We start from the raw sequence: 12,873 nt of genomic DNA on the forward strand, positions 1-12,873 counted from the left end.
TGTAAGGCATGATTATAATGTAAGTGGTATAAAATCCAAAGAACACCATGGTATGTTTTTACAGGGCATAAAGGGTAGAAATATTAAGAACGCTATAAAAAAATCTGTAGCGATAGGAATATAAGGAGGAAACTTGCTCTAGCCTTTTGTAATTCTGGTGACAACTGACAAGACCACTTATCCAATGTAATAGGTTATAATATAACCTAACCTTATCCTCAGTTAGTAACCCCTGTGCTGTGTGGTGATTGAAATGAATAAGTATTTATTTACTTTCTTTTATATGTAATGTGTACAGTCCTGGTTGTAAATTCATCTTATGCCTTAATGGCCCCAAAATAAATTGAATTCCTGAAATTAATTTTGTTCTAATTAAAAATAAAGTTTGTGGAAGTGAATATCTGCATTCTGCACAGCACTTATCTCACTTTCCACCAATTATTAATAGGCAATATATGTTTCATCTTCAAAATCTAAATAAAAAAAAAATGATTCAAATCAAATTGCCAAAGTTGATTATCATTCAAATGAACGTAATTCCTAAGGATACCAATAACCTTTCTTATAACATGTTTGCATACACTTTTTTGCCTGTACATTTTGTCATGTTTATATTAATATAATTCACTGCAACCTGGTGGACTGTACTTAAACGGATGATGATGATGATGATGTAGTCGATATCTAGATCTATTTCTTGTAGTTGTTCTTACTCTTAGACTTGCCTATATTGGCCCTAGTATTAGATCAAGTAGTAATATTTTTTGCTGTTCTTTTTTTGTTAATAGGGCCAGGGCCACATGGAAGACCACCAAGTTGATGATATGTGCCGCCTGTTATCAGAAATTGAAAAAAAAATAAATAAGGGCCCACTCAGTCAAAGTCAAAGACAAAGGGTCGACAAAGTCAAAGCACAAAGACAAAATCTCAATTTCAAAGATGCTCAAAGTCAAATCAATTCATGTTTTTGAGCGCTCTGGTAAAAGAGATATCAAAATCAGCTAAATTTACAACGGCACAAATCTACAATAAGAATTTAGGATACGAAACTAGTAATTTATGGCACCACATACATCTCACCTCTCGGTCTCCTAACGACCCGTGGGGGGCCAGCAGAACCTTACATCCAGCCCGACAGTTCCGGGGAAAATTAGTGCAGCGTCCCGCTCGCTACCAGCAGCAGTGAGCATTTACGGCTTGCGACGAACTCGGTTGCCATTTTTCAAATCAACGATATTTCACGTATTTTGTTATAAGATAGTACAAATTTGATAAATTTAGGTGGTCGCTAATATATTGATATGAATGTGTAGTGTAAAAATAAATTTCTAACGTCGATTTCCAATATATTTATAAAAAATGATTCTAAATTTTGCACGCATTTCCAATGGTAGCAGTCGACAAAAAGGCCCGGTTGGAACTATTCGAGATCCTTCAAATTTGACCTTTGACCCCTGTTGTCGCAACCTTGTTTATATAGGGCCTTGTCCCACCACAGAGATACGATCTTACGTATAAGCTCCCGAAGGGAGCTAGAGAGGTAACTCTTTCCGCGCGTTTTTATTTCCCATAGGTTTTGTACATAGCCAACATGGCTGCCGGCGGACAATTTGAAGGTTGATTTTGGAGGGTCAATGTTTTATTCATGAGAATGACGTCAAAATACGCGTAATGCACTTGTATGATTGGATAAAACGCTAATGTTTTATTCATGTACTCATGCATTAAGCATTTTTTTCCGTCCCACAATTCCCTACGATATCTGTGCGAAGTGTGATCTTTTGGACTCTGCGAATTTCAAGTTTCTGAAACGAAATACCTAGGCTAATTATCTGTTTATAGAATTGATGTTCGAAATCATGGTTTCTGAGTGAACTTCATTGGAGCAGAAAATCTTGGAGGGAACATTAGTACTATTCTAATGACATTCCATAGGAATAAAAGTAAGTTACGCTAATTTTCATGTTTTGATCTCACTTGCAAATTGTAATGTGTTTGCCGGGGTTCGGGGCTCATCCTGTATTACGGACCGGTACTATGTAAACCTCAATTGCAATATTTCTTTTGCCTGACTTCCAAATAAGTGTGATCATTGAGTTTCAAAAAATATTATATCTAGGGGTCTATAATTTGTCGTAGATCTAGATATTCATCGGAATGCTTCATGTAGGTCCAAAGTAAACCTGTATTTCAGTTTTATTGTGATTAGACAATTATCAGGGGTAGATGTGGACTTGTTTCCGACCTCCTGTTTTTTAGTAACGAAAAACTGTCGATTTTAGGCCTATGTCAATGTAGGGATATGGTCAGAGCTGGATCCGGCCTTTGATATCGCCGGTGCTAGCCGGCTTGCGAGATTGTCGATGTAGTTGGGGTATGAAAATAGCGGGGACGGACTAGGCCCAAACTTCAAGCTTGAAAGTTGAAGTTTAGGCCTAGTCCGTCCCCGCTTTTTCATCTTCATATGAATAAGTATAATTCTCAGCAGTTTCTTTTATTCAGGAACGTTTTACTTCAGAATAATCAGTGTTGAAATACGATTGACTTAGCATTGCCATTAGTGTATGTTATTGTTAAGTGTTACTTAGTAACTTAGTGTTAGATTTGAATGAAATGGCGTAGCCTACCCTAGACCTAAATCAAGTCTATTTGAACAGGATACCCTGGGCTTGGCCTGGGGTGGTAATTTGAAAACGTTCTTAGTGTTTACTTCATTCAAATGTGATGTGATTCTTAAGTTATACAGGCCCAGCATAGACCAGATTCAGCTATATTATACAGCCGTAGAAATATGTGGTTGGAATCATTTTACTTTTATAAATAGTGAGGTAGGCCTATGCCTCTATGCGATAGAGAATAAAGTTTCGGGTCCAGATAACTTTTTTGTTCTAGTTTGGAATATTCATACATAGACCTGGGATATGGACAGCTGGAAATTTCAAAAATATTGTTTAAGAAGATTAATTTTATTTATCTCTAAAACTCTCAAATTTAAATTGTCAATTGCAGATCCAATTGGACCAAGTTCTTAGCAGTTCACACCTAGTCAGAAGTACAAAATTGAGAACCATGCCGATCAGCAAGTGTTAGTTACAATCTAATGAGGAACAGGATATCTGAATGGAAAAATTGCAAGGTATGCTTACTGTTTTGATAATATACAGGCTGTATCTAAGCTCATCACCCCCCCCCCAAAAAAAAAAATATATATATATATATTCCCCCTTTTTGGGAGGGGGTGGGCTATGGCCAATTGTGCTGAAACATGATGCGATATCTGTTTGAATTCAGATTCACCAGTATTTCCATTTTAACACTGCATACTAATTATCCATATCTCCTGTCATCCATATCTCCTGTCTATACATGCATTCGCATAAAAAAAACAAAATATTAACAGTTATTACAAAATTCTGATAAATATTTGAATTAATTTGCACTCTTTATTTTCAAAACATACTGTAGATAGTTATATTGATATGAATTTATCTGGATGTGGGATGAAAGTGACTGCATGTGCTAAGCTTGTTTTATCACTGAAGAGTATAAAATAGAGTTTACATCTTTTTTTTTAATAAACTGGACTAGATGAGGAAGAATAATTTTCAGCTTATTTTGTTCTTTTCTCTTTTTTACCATGCAGGTTTCCCACTTCCCAAGCTGTTTAAGTACTGGTATCACAACATAAGTGCCAAGAAGAGATATGAAACGGTCTCAAAATTTTTGCTGGTGCCCCCCCGATGCCGTGACCCACGGTACGCCACTGCAAGTCTTCATAAATTATGTAGGGTTAATTAAGTTGCATTTATTGTTATCTTCATCTAAAAAAAATGTGAAATGGGCTACCACTGCAATAATATATAAATAGACTATATTTCAAAAATAGATTGAATTCTAACCACAGTGACAGTAGACAACTCAAATTTTGTGAATGATTCGCTAATGTATTGATTGGGGAAGGCACTTTTTCGGATTCTGGCATTGTGTCCCCCCCCCCCCCCCCTTATGAGGAGTGCTCTCACATCAGTAGACTATTTCTTGTCAGCAAATTTGAAAGGAATTTACCAATTTTTTTGAGTGACAAACTTTTGTGGAAGAAAATAAACGAATATCAAAGGTTTTTATGCTCTTTTATGGAATATTAAAGGAGAATGAAACTCTTGGAGCAAGTTAGTTTTTATGAAAGCAGAAAAATCAAAGAATAAGATCAACAAAAGTTTGAGTAAAATAGGACTAGCAATAGAAGAGTTATGAGCATTTGAATGTCGAGATCACTAATGCTATGGAGATCCACCATTGGCAATGCGACCAAAATCTGTGATGTCACAAATGAACAACTCTCCCCTTTGGACACTGAAAATATACCCCAAAACATCTCTTTTTGCTCATTCTAATCATATGACAAACGATTCATCAATGATATAATGTTGTGAAACCTCTGTACTTATCCTCTCATAAAAAAAAACACCTCACCTTGTGATAGACTCTATAAAAGTGAGAATTTAAGTGAAATAAGTACTAAAGTAATGAGGGAGTTGTACGTGTGTGACATCACAGATCTTGGTCGCATTGCCAATGGGAGGATCTACATGGCATTAGTGATCTCGACATTCAAATGCTCATAACTTTCTTATTATTCATCCAATCTTCCTCAAACTTTCAACAATATGTTTCTTAGATTTTTCTCTTTGATATGGATTCAGCTGGTTTTAAGGGTTTCATTCTCCTTTAACTATAGGCTCATCGAGATCCTTTGAATTAAATTTTAACAAACATTGTACAATGTAGAAAAATGTACTTAATCCTATTTTTTGTACATTTATATACCCACCCCATACTACCCCCTACCCAGTAACAGCCCTTTTGTCTCGCCTGCATAGCAGAGCGAGACTATAGGCGCCGCTTTTCCGACGGCGGCGGCGGCGTCAACATCAAATCTTAACCTAAGGTTAAGTTTTTGAAATGACATCATAACTTAGAAAGTATATGAACCTAGTTCATGAAACTTGGGCATAAGGTTAATCAAGTATTAGTGAACATCCTGTACGAGTTTCAGGTCACATGACTATGGTCAAAGGTCATTTAAGGTCAATGAACTTTGGCCATGTTGGGGGTATTTGTTCAATTACCATCCTAACTCTGAAGTTTATGGATCTATTTCATAAAACGTGGGATATAAGAGTAATCAAGTATCACTGAACATCCCCTGTGAGTTTCAGGTCACAAAACCAAGGTCAGTCAAGGTCAATAAACTTAGGCCATGTTGGGGTAATTGTTGAATTGCCATCATAACTTTGAAAGTTTATGGATAGAGTGAATAAAATGTGGACATGGGTGTAGTTGACAAGTCTTAAGTCACCGATCTATGGTCAATGAACGTGGTATTATGTCATTATATGAATGGTGTTTTTGTGAATGATTATTTTATAGTAGTTTTCAAAGTTAGCACTGCTGCTATATTAAATCGCGTAATGCAGGCAAGACTGCCAGAGGCGTTCCACTTGTTTAGCTATGCATTGCCTTCATTTTTTTAAATACAATTTAATGCTTGGTAGACGCTAATTATTATTTTTATGTTAATGTCAATGTTTTAGAAAATGGATTCCTTAATAAACATGTTAATTTTTAATTGAATTTTTTGATCTTGGTAATTTTCATTTATCAATTAATTGTGATGATATATTGCTTCTGAGCTGTTATGCACAAATGGCACAAGATGTTGCACTGTACTGAAATGTGATGATGCCACTGTTACATGAGATCAAACAGCAGTCAATTAAAATATTATTCAAGAAAAATAAGGATAAGAGTGGGAAAGAAAGTAAAATGACAGGAGAATTATTTGCTTGTATGCATATAGTTATGTCAGTTTCTGACAGAGAGACAGACAGAAAGAGAGAGAGATGGGGGGGGGGGTGAAAGTTCAGTTTGTTTTGAAAGAAGCAATTATAAGACCTTACTGTTCATGACGGGTAACGGGGGGGGGGGGCTAATTATTTCTCCAATTTTTTTAAACCTACATATAAAATGTATTTTTTCTTTCCAAATGAAAATTACACCAGATTCATTTTCAGTTGAAAATAAAAAAGAAATAGCCTACGATCGGTTTGCTCTCTTCCCTATTTCATTTTGAGAACCCCCTCCCCCCTAAAATATGGTATATACCTAGGTCATGATTATTGATGTTTGACATAGAAGTCGCCATTTAAAATTAAGTGCTCCGAGGACTGCTATTCATAATAGGACTTATTTGGAGACTACAATTATGGCAAAGAATTTGATTTGTTATTATCTTTGTTTATATTATGAAAAGAGGTTCATTTCGTTTTCTGCAATAAAAAGAAAAAAGGGCTCCAGAAACCTAAAAAAATTTTGAGACCGTTTAATATCTCTTCTTGGCACTTATGTTGTGATACCAGTACTTAAACAGCTTGGGAAGTGGGAAACCTGCATGGTAAAAAAGAGAAAAGAACAAAATAAGCTGAAAATTATTTTTACTCATCTAGTCCAGTTTATTAAAAAAAAGATGTATATGGCAACATTTTCTTTGGGAACCTCCTCTGTAATATTTTTTAACAAAGATCCTGGCCATTTGCAGCTAAAACAAAGCAAAGATGCAGTAATAATCGTAACAAGCAATAACAAATAGATCATTAAAATAGATGAATAATAAAAATCTGAGGATGAAAAAAACGAATGATCTGACATGATGTAATCACTGACAGACACCATAAACGATATTAATCAGGTCGCGCATTATGCTAATTAGTGACAAAATACTAATTTACATATTTTTACGCTATGCGCGAAGGACGTTCCGTGACCACGCCTTCATTTCGCTGGTGTACCAAAACAGTGGCGGTGTCCATAGGCTTGTATACGAAAAATGGGAGCAGTGTGCACTTTTGACCCTCCAAAATTTTCTTCAATTCTGACCGGATGCAGAAGCGGAGTTTCACCCCCCTGTGTCCCACCGGAGACAGCGCCCTCTGACGTCTACGTTGTATGTATCGGTGAATGCTTTGACTGTCCTTTTGACGTCATATTATCAGCAGTTTTAAACCCCAACGAAAGATAAATACAAATAATCACAAATGTTCATTTTATATCAACAAGGATATTAAAAAAATAATATGTATTTACCCAAAACTGAAGCAAATAAGAATGGAATGAAATTCCTTAAAAAATACTTTTATATCTAAAAAAAAATAACTAACTAAACTGAGCCCCCAACCCTCTATGTATTTTAATAATAATTGATATTGAATGACTGAATGATTTGCAGGAAAACATAAATCAACATACATGTATTATCATTGCATCCCATTTTACATCAAGCTTCAACATAACTTTACATAATTATACACACATACACACACCCACTCTAACACTCACACACACGCACGCGCACATCATGCCCACACACTACTCTGTCACACACATCCGAGCACCCACCCACACACACACAGTTCAAACCTTCCCCAGACCGTCCTTACCACTGAATTCAAGTTCAGTGGTCCTTACCCACGCAAAATATCGTGCATCAACATGTGTACACAACACTCCCCTCTCTGAACTCAACACCCACGCACATATTCTGACCTATCTCTCACACACACAATCACACAGAGAGAGATGGGTGGGGGTTAGGGGGGAGGGAGCGAGTGACACACTAATTTGCATCCATCTGTCAAATACGAACAACCTTCAAAACTACCTTAACACTCTCTTAACCTAACCCCCCCCCCCCCCCATACATACCCTCACATACAAATTCAAATTCAAAAGTTATTGATATAAGATCCTGACATTGGAGGATCATCATCAAAACAAAAAAACATATAATTAAAAAAAACGTTTATTTAACATAAACGCGATAGAGTAACAACGATTAATAAAAATCGAGGGATTTAAATTTTAACAGGAACATTGTACAAATATCCATGCACAAACATACACTTAAATTCTATCGCGCACACACTTAATCTAATCGTTTCACTTTGTGAGCAGCTGATTTGAAAAAATTCTAAAACTGCGATGTAACACGTATATGAGTGCCTGTATTTGTCCTAAAAACCTTGAAACAGACCAGAATATAAGATGAAAAACTCTAATCTAAGTACAGGTAGCAATTTATTAGCCTGATTTTGAGAACCGTCTAGTAGACGTGTTCAGCTTATGGCTAGTCTTCTCAAATTCAAAAAGTCAGTGTTGGATATGTTGACTACAATCTGTTGTGTGTATCTCCTATACACACGGCATTATTAGCTGCACTGTATATTCAGTGTATACCTTGTACACACTGTATGTTGGTCATGCTGTGTACATCTGTGTTGTGGTGCACAGATTCACTGTATACATAGGTTCTCTGTATACACATAGTCATTGAAACCAACCCAAAATTATTTTCAAACTTTGGTTTACATCTCCAAGGTTTTAAAATCGTTCCTGTAGATGTGATACTTTGAAACTTTTGCGATTGTATTTTTACACTAAAAGCCTAATGTTTAGCCCTTTTTCATGAACTAATTTTTTTTTAAATCAGAACAAAGTGAAATGATCCCTTTAAACAGACTCTTACTCGTTTAAATGTATCATTTTACTTTCATTGATATTAATGTTTCATTCAATAATCAAGATTCATAATGTCTGTATTAAAGATGACAATTCTGCATTGATAATAAAAAATATATATGAAATATTTTTTTATTTGTATGATATATATGCAATATATATAATCATGCATTAACACAAGCAATGTACAATATCAAACAGGTATTTATTTCAAATCTGAAATCGACCTCTTAACTGAACTGTAAACATTCATGTATCTACGGGAGTTTGGAACATTTGGGAGAGATGACCTTTTGTTCTTTTTCTGTTCTCTTTGCTTGTCCACTGGTCCTCTTCTAAAAAAAAATGCATTCGCTATCCTGGCTACTGCATGGGAGTACTAACGGATTTGTGTTTTGAGGTATAATATATTTCAATTTGCAAATCATTACAATATTACTGTGAAGACGTTAATTCAAATCGTGATATCTCATAAAACCTTAAAACAACTAGGAGTTAGTTTTCTGTTTTTGTCACCAAATTTCACCTTCATTCGTGCATTTCTTATTTCATTCATACTGGTTACTGAGAGTTGAATGTGGACAAATTCAAGTAAATTGTGATGCTTGGTCATTTCTAATTTCTATTAAACCTTTCCACATTATATAGACATATTAGACATGATAGGTCTTGCAAAGGAATATATGAATATCTTTACAATATCTTTATCAATACTTTTGTATTATTATCCGTCTGAATTACTACGTTTGTCCGCGTGAATCGGTCACTAAATCATGTAAATAATTTCGATTAGAATGGTTCGTAACATTTAAATGAGTTGATAAGTTATTATTGTCACTTCAAGCAAGGGACGATCACAGAATATTGGCTCAGCAATAATAAAAAAATTGATTCGCTATATACTGTGGACTACCATTTTTGTTTGCCATAACACGTAATGTAATGGAGGCGCACACAGTGCTGGACAAGTTACAATGACTTTCACGACCTATCGGGTAGCCATTTGTCACCTGGGTGGAGAGTGTAAAGTTGTGGAATGTCTCATTTCCATAGGCCACATTGGGATCCGAAAACACGATCGACGCTCTAATAACAATGCAAGAGTCAAAGCCACTTTAAAGTGATTGGCCAACATTGATTTGACTTTTTAAAAATCTGAGCTAGAAGGTCACACTTGTCATGCTTGTAACCTGTGTGGGCGATATGTTACAAAAATGTAGCCCAGAAAAAATCGCGTCCGGAAATCATTATTTCGTGCTTCAAAAAGTGAAATATAAAGTGACCGGAAACACCATCTTAATTTAATCCCATACACTTATGTGTTCTATTTAAGCATCTGTAAGACACCCAATTACAAAATTTGGTTTTGCCTTGTATTTTTAGCTTTTCATTCTCAATAATGGTTGTTTTCAGGTTTTTTTAGTTCTAATACCTGTACTTGTACACATGTTTCATCTTGGTTTGAGAATTTTTTGAATTGGCTGCTCACAAAGTTAAATAATACCTTTAATTTGTACACTACGGCTTTTCCACTAAACCCCGAACTAAACGAATTTCACATAGTATCATGAACATAACAAATTGGCTCGTCTATTAGACTAAAATTTTCCGTATATCGAGAAGAGTATAATTTCTGTGACATCTGTTGACTCTCAATATTTTCCGACGATATTGTTTGTTTAAAAAAAGATAAGATACACGCCTCATGTAAAATTAATTGTAAATAAGGTTATGTTAATAATAACATTAAAATGTTATGATAAGAGTATCATAAAAAATAGATAAACGCCTAATGAATAATGAATTAAACAATAAGGTTATGATAATATCATTGTTGAATAAACATTTGCTGTTTTGAGATAGACCTACATCAGTAGACGTTGTGGTTACGTAAATAGTCTAGGTGATTGGTGAAAAAAATGGGTCGATTTTTTTTTTTTTTGCTTTTCTGATTCGCTATTACGGGAGCATGCGAAAAGTTAGATCGAAAAGTGATAATCCGTAGTAGGCAAGAGTGGAGTAATGTACATTACCTTTGTCGGTATCCGACGCGTTGAAACTACGCACGCGATATTACACATTAGTCCAAAGCTTATTTAATATCTTCCTTTTTTATAACTACATAGGGAATGAACATTTATAAAATATTATCATGATTATTATATGATTTGTCTTTTGCTTTACTTATAAAAGGCACGGCCGCAATTACGTTCAGGAGCGGATCCAGGTTTCGCTATTAGGAGGGGGGGGGGGGGGGGACAAAAATCAATTTCATCAATATTTTCTCGGCCGCTCAAAGTAAGTTGATTTTTGTTCGTTTCTTTGAACGGGTATAACAGTCAGTACAGCTCAGATAGACTGTTTTCAGCATGGTCCTGTTAAAATAAAATAACAATACAAACATAAAAAGTAATTTAGTTTGTATACAAAATAATGAATTCAATATATTTAAATCAGAAAAATTCATGAATACAATAAGTGTTCAATATAGCATGGCAAATTTCTCATAGACAACACAGTTACAATCAAATATGAAATAGAATGTATGATACTATTGACATATTAAATTATTCACAAAAATTTATGAAGGAAATTAGTTCAATTTGAAAGTTGAAACATGGAATACTGGATAATGATATTGCATTAAAGTACACAGCAAAAACTGTGGTGTTAACCGGTGTACATAGAGGACCACACCAGTTATTTTACACCGGTGTTAAATTGGTGGTGTTATTTTTACACCTATAGGTGTTATTACAACACCTATAATTGTTACATTTACACTATTTGGTGTTATGTTCAATCTCTAGGGTGTTACTTTAACACCTCATGGTGCGGTCCTCTATTAACACTATTAACACTACTAATTTTGGAGGGTTTTTTGGTGATAATCTGACTGGTCCTATGTCAGCTTGGTCAGGCCTGGGGTTGCTAATATCTAACCATTGAACCAAATTTAAAGCCGAAACAGATAGGTATAGGAAACTTTTCTTCTGGACTATTGTGGTCTAGCTCATGGCTGAAATTGAATTGTTTTTGTGGAATAAAATGCTTGCTCTGGCTTGGCCAATATATAATTTATTTTCTAAGATGTGTATATTCTGATTCGCTTACTTTGCGATGTTTCAACAGATGTAAGTTTCACGACTTAATCAATACAATTTTTATGTAGGCAGTTTTAGAAGATTTAAGTTTCCTGTTAATTCCTCATAGTCTTTGCCACAGATGTCTACTATACTTGTAGGAATTTTCATATCTATATAATCTGTTTATTTGACTGTATTCTGCTCGTATATTTGAATCCATATTAGCTGTCTGCCCCTTTGACCAATATTTTTTAATAATCCTTCACAATTTTCACCTAAAGGTGATATCGATGTATGGAAATTATAGAGCCAAATTTGAATATGCTTGAAAATTTGATTAATTCTAAAGATTTCAGAATCGTTTCAGTTGTTAAATCGAAATTAAAACCTCATAACATATTCATTTTAATCATATTTTCTGAATGTTTACTGTCAGCGGAACACCCTCTTTTACAACCAAATTCTTCAGAATTGCTCAAATTTGGTAGATATTAAAGAGTAATATTGTCATACTTAGACAGTTTATCTTTATCATTTTATTATAGTCATGAATAAAAGTTTCAACAGACAAGTACGACGGTTTTATATTACATTAAAAACATTATGAAGTATGTCTGTAAATAAGACATTATGCAAGCCTCCTTTTGAATACTCAGAAAATATGTAAATAAGAGCATTTTCGGATGTTATTTTGATGACGTCTATCCCTTTGCTCTCTAAATGTACAAAGCTGCCTTTATTAATTGCCTGCATACTTAGTACGTTTGCCTTTATCACTCACCTTTTGTCATGTTTGTTAAACAGTTGTTAATGACCATACATGTGTTTCCAACTAAAGGGACATTTACAATAGAAAGTCAGGTTACAATTTACAATGATGTTAAATTGCATCTACTCCATATGCTTTGTTGGTCAGCTGCCTATCTAGCTTTTCAAATCAAACATTTTTTTTTAAATCGCAGTAATTTACAGAACAGGTTAACAACCTGAACATAGATTATGAACCTATCGTGTCGCAAATACCTTTTCAAATGTGATTCTAGTATCATCGTTGTTTGCAATTTGACTGTCTATATAGTCTACTTGTCCATATGTAAATTTTATTCTTTGCAGTTACGATCCGTTGCATTTATTGGATGGAACAGGTATGCTAATGAAGATATCCACCGTATTATATCTGCTTAGATTACATTCTTTTGTTATACAAAATCTA

The 12,873-nt window shown here is 34.6% G+C and overlaps 1 long non-coding RNA gene across 1 annotated transcript; it reads left to right on the forward strand.

Annotated features, from left to right (window-relative positions):
* Positions 1-1,874: 1,874 nt before the first annotated feature.
* On the forward strand, positions 1,875-3,778 carry LOC135157779 (uncharacterized). Its single transcript, XR_010296752.1, has 3 exons — positions 1,875-1,943; positions 3,010-3,136; positions 3,644-3,778. It is a non-coding gene; the product is annotated as an uncharacterized LOC135157779 (long non-coding RNA).
* The last annotated feature ends 9,095 nt before the right edge of the window (positions 3,779-12,873 follow it).

Source organism: Lytechinus pictus, unplaced genomic scaffold, assembly GCF_037042905.1.
Source record: "Lytechinus pictus isolate F3 Inbred unplaced genomic scaffold, Lp3.0 scaffold_20, whole genome shotgun sequence".
Lineage (NCBI taxonomy): Eukaryota > Metazoa > Echinodermata > Echinoidea > Temnopleuroida > Toxopneustidae > Lytechinus > Lytechinus pictus.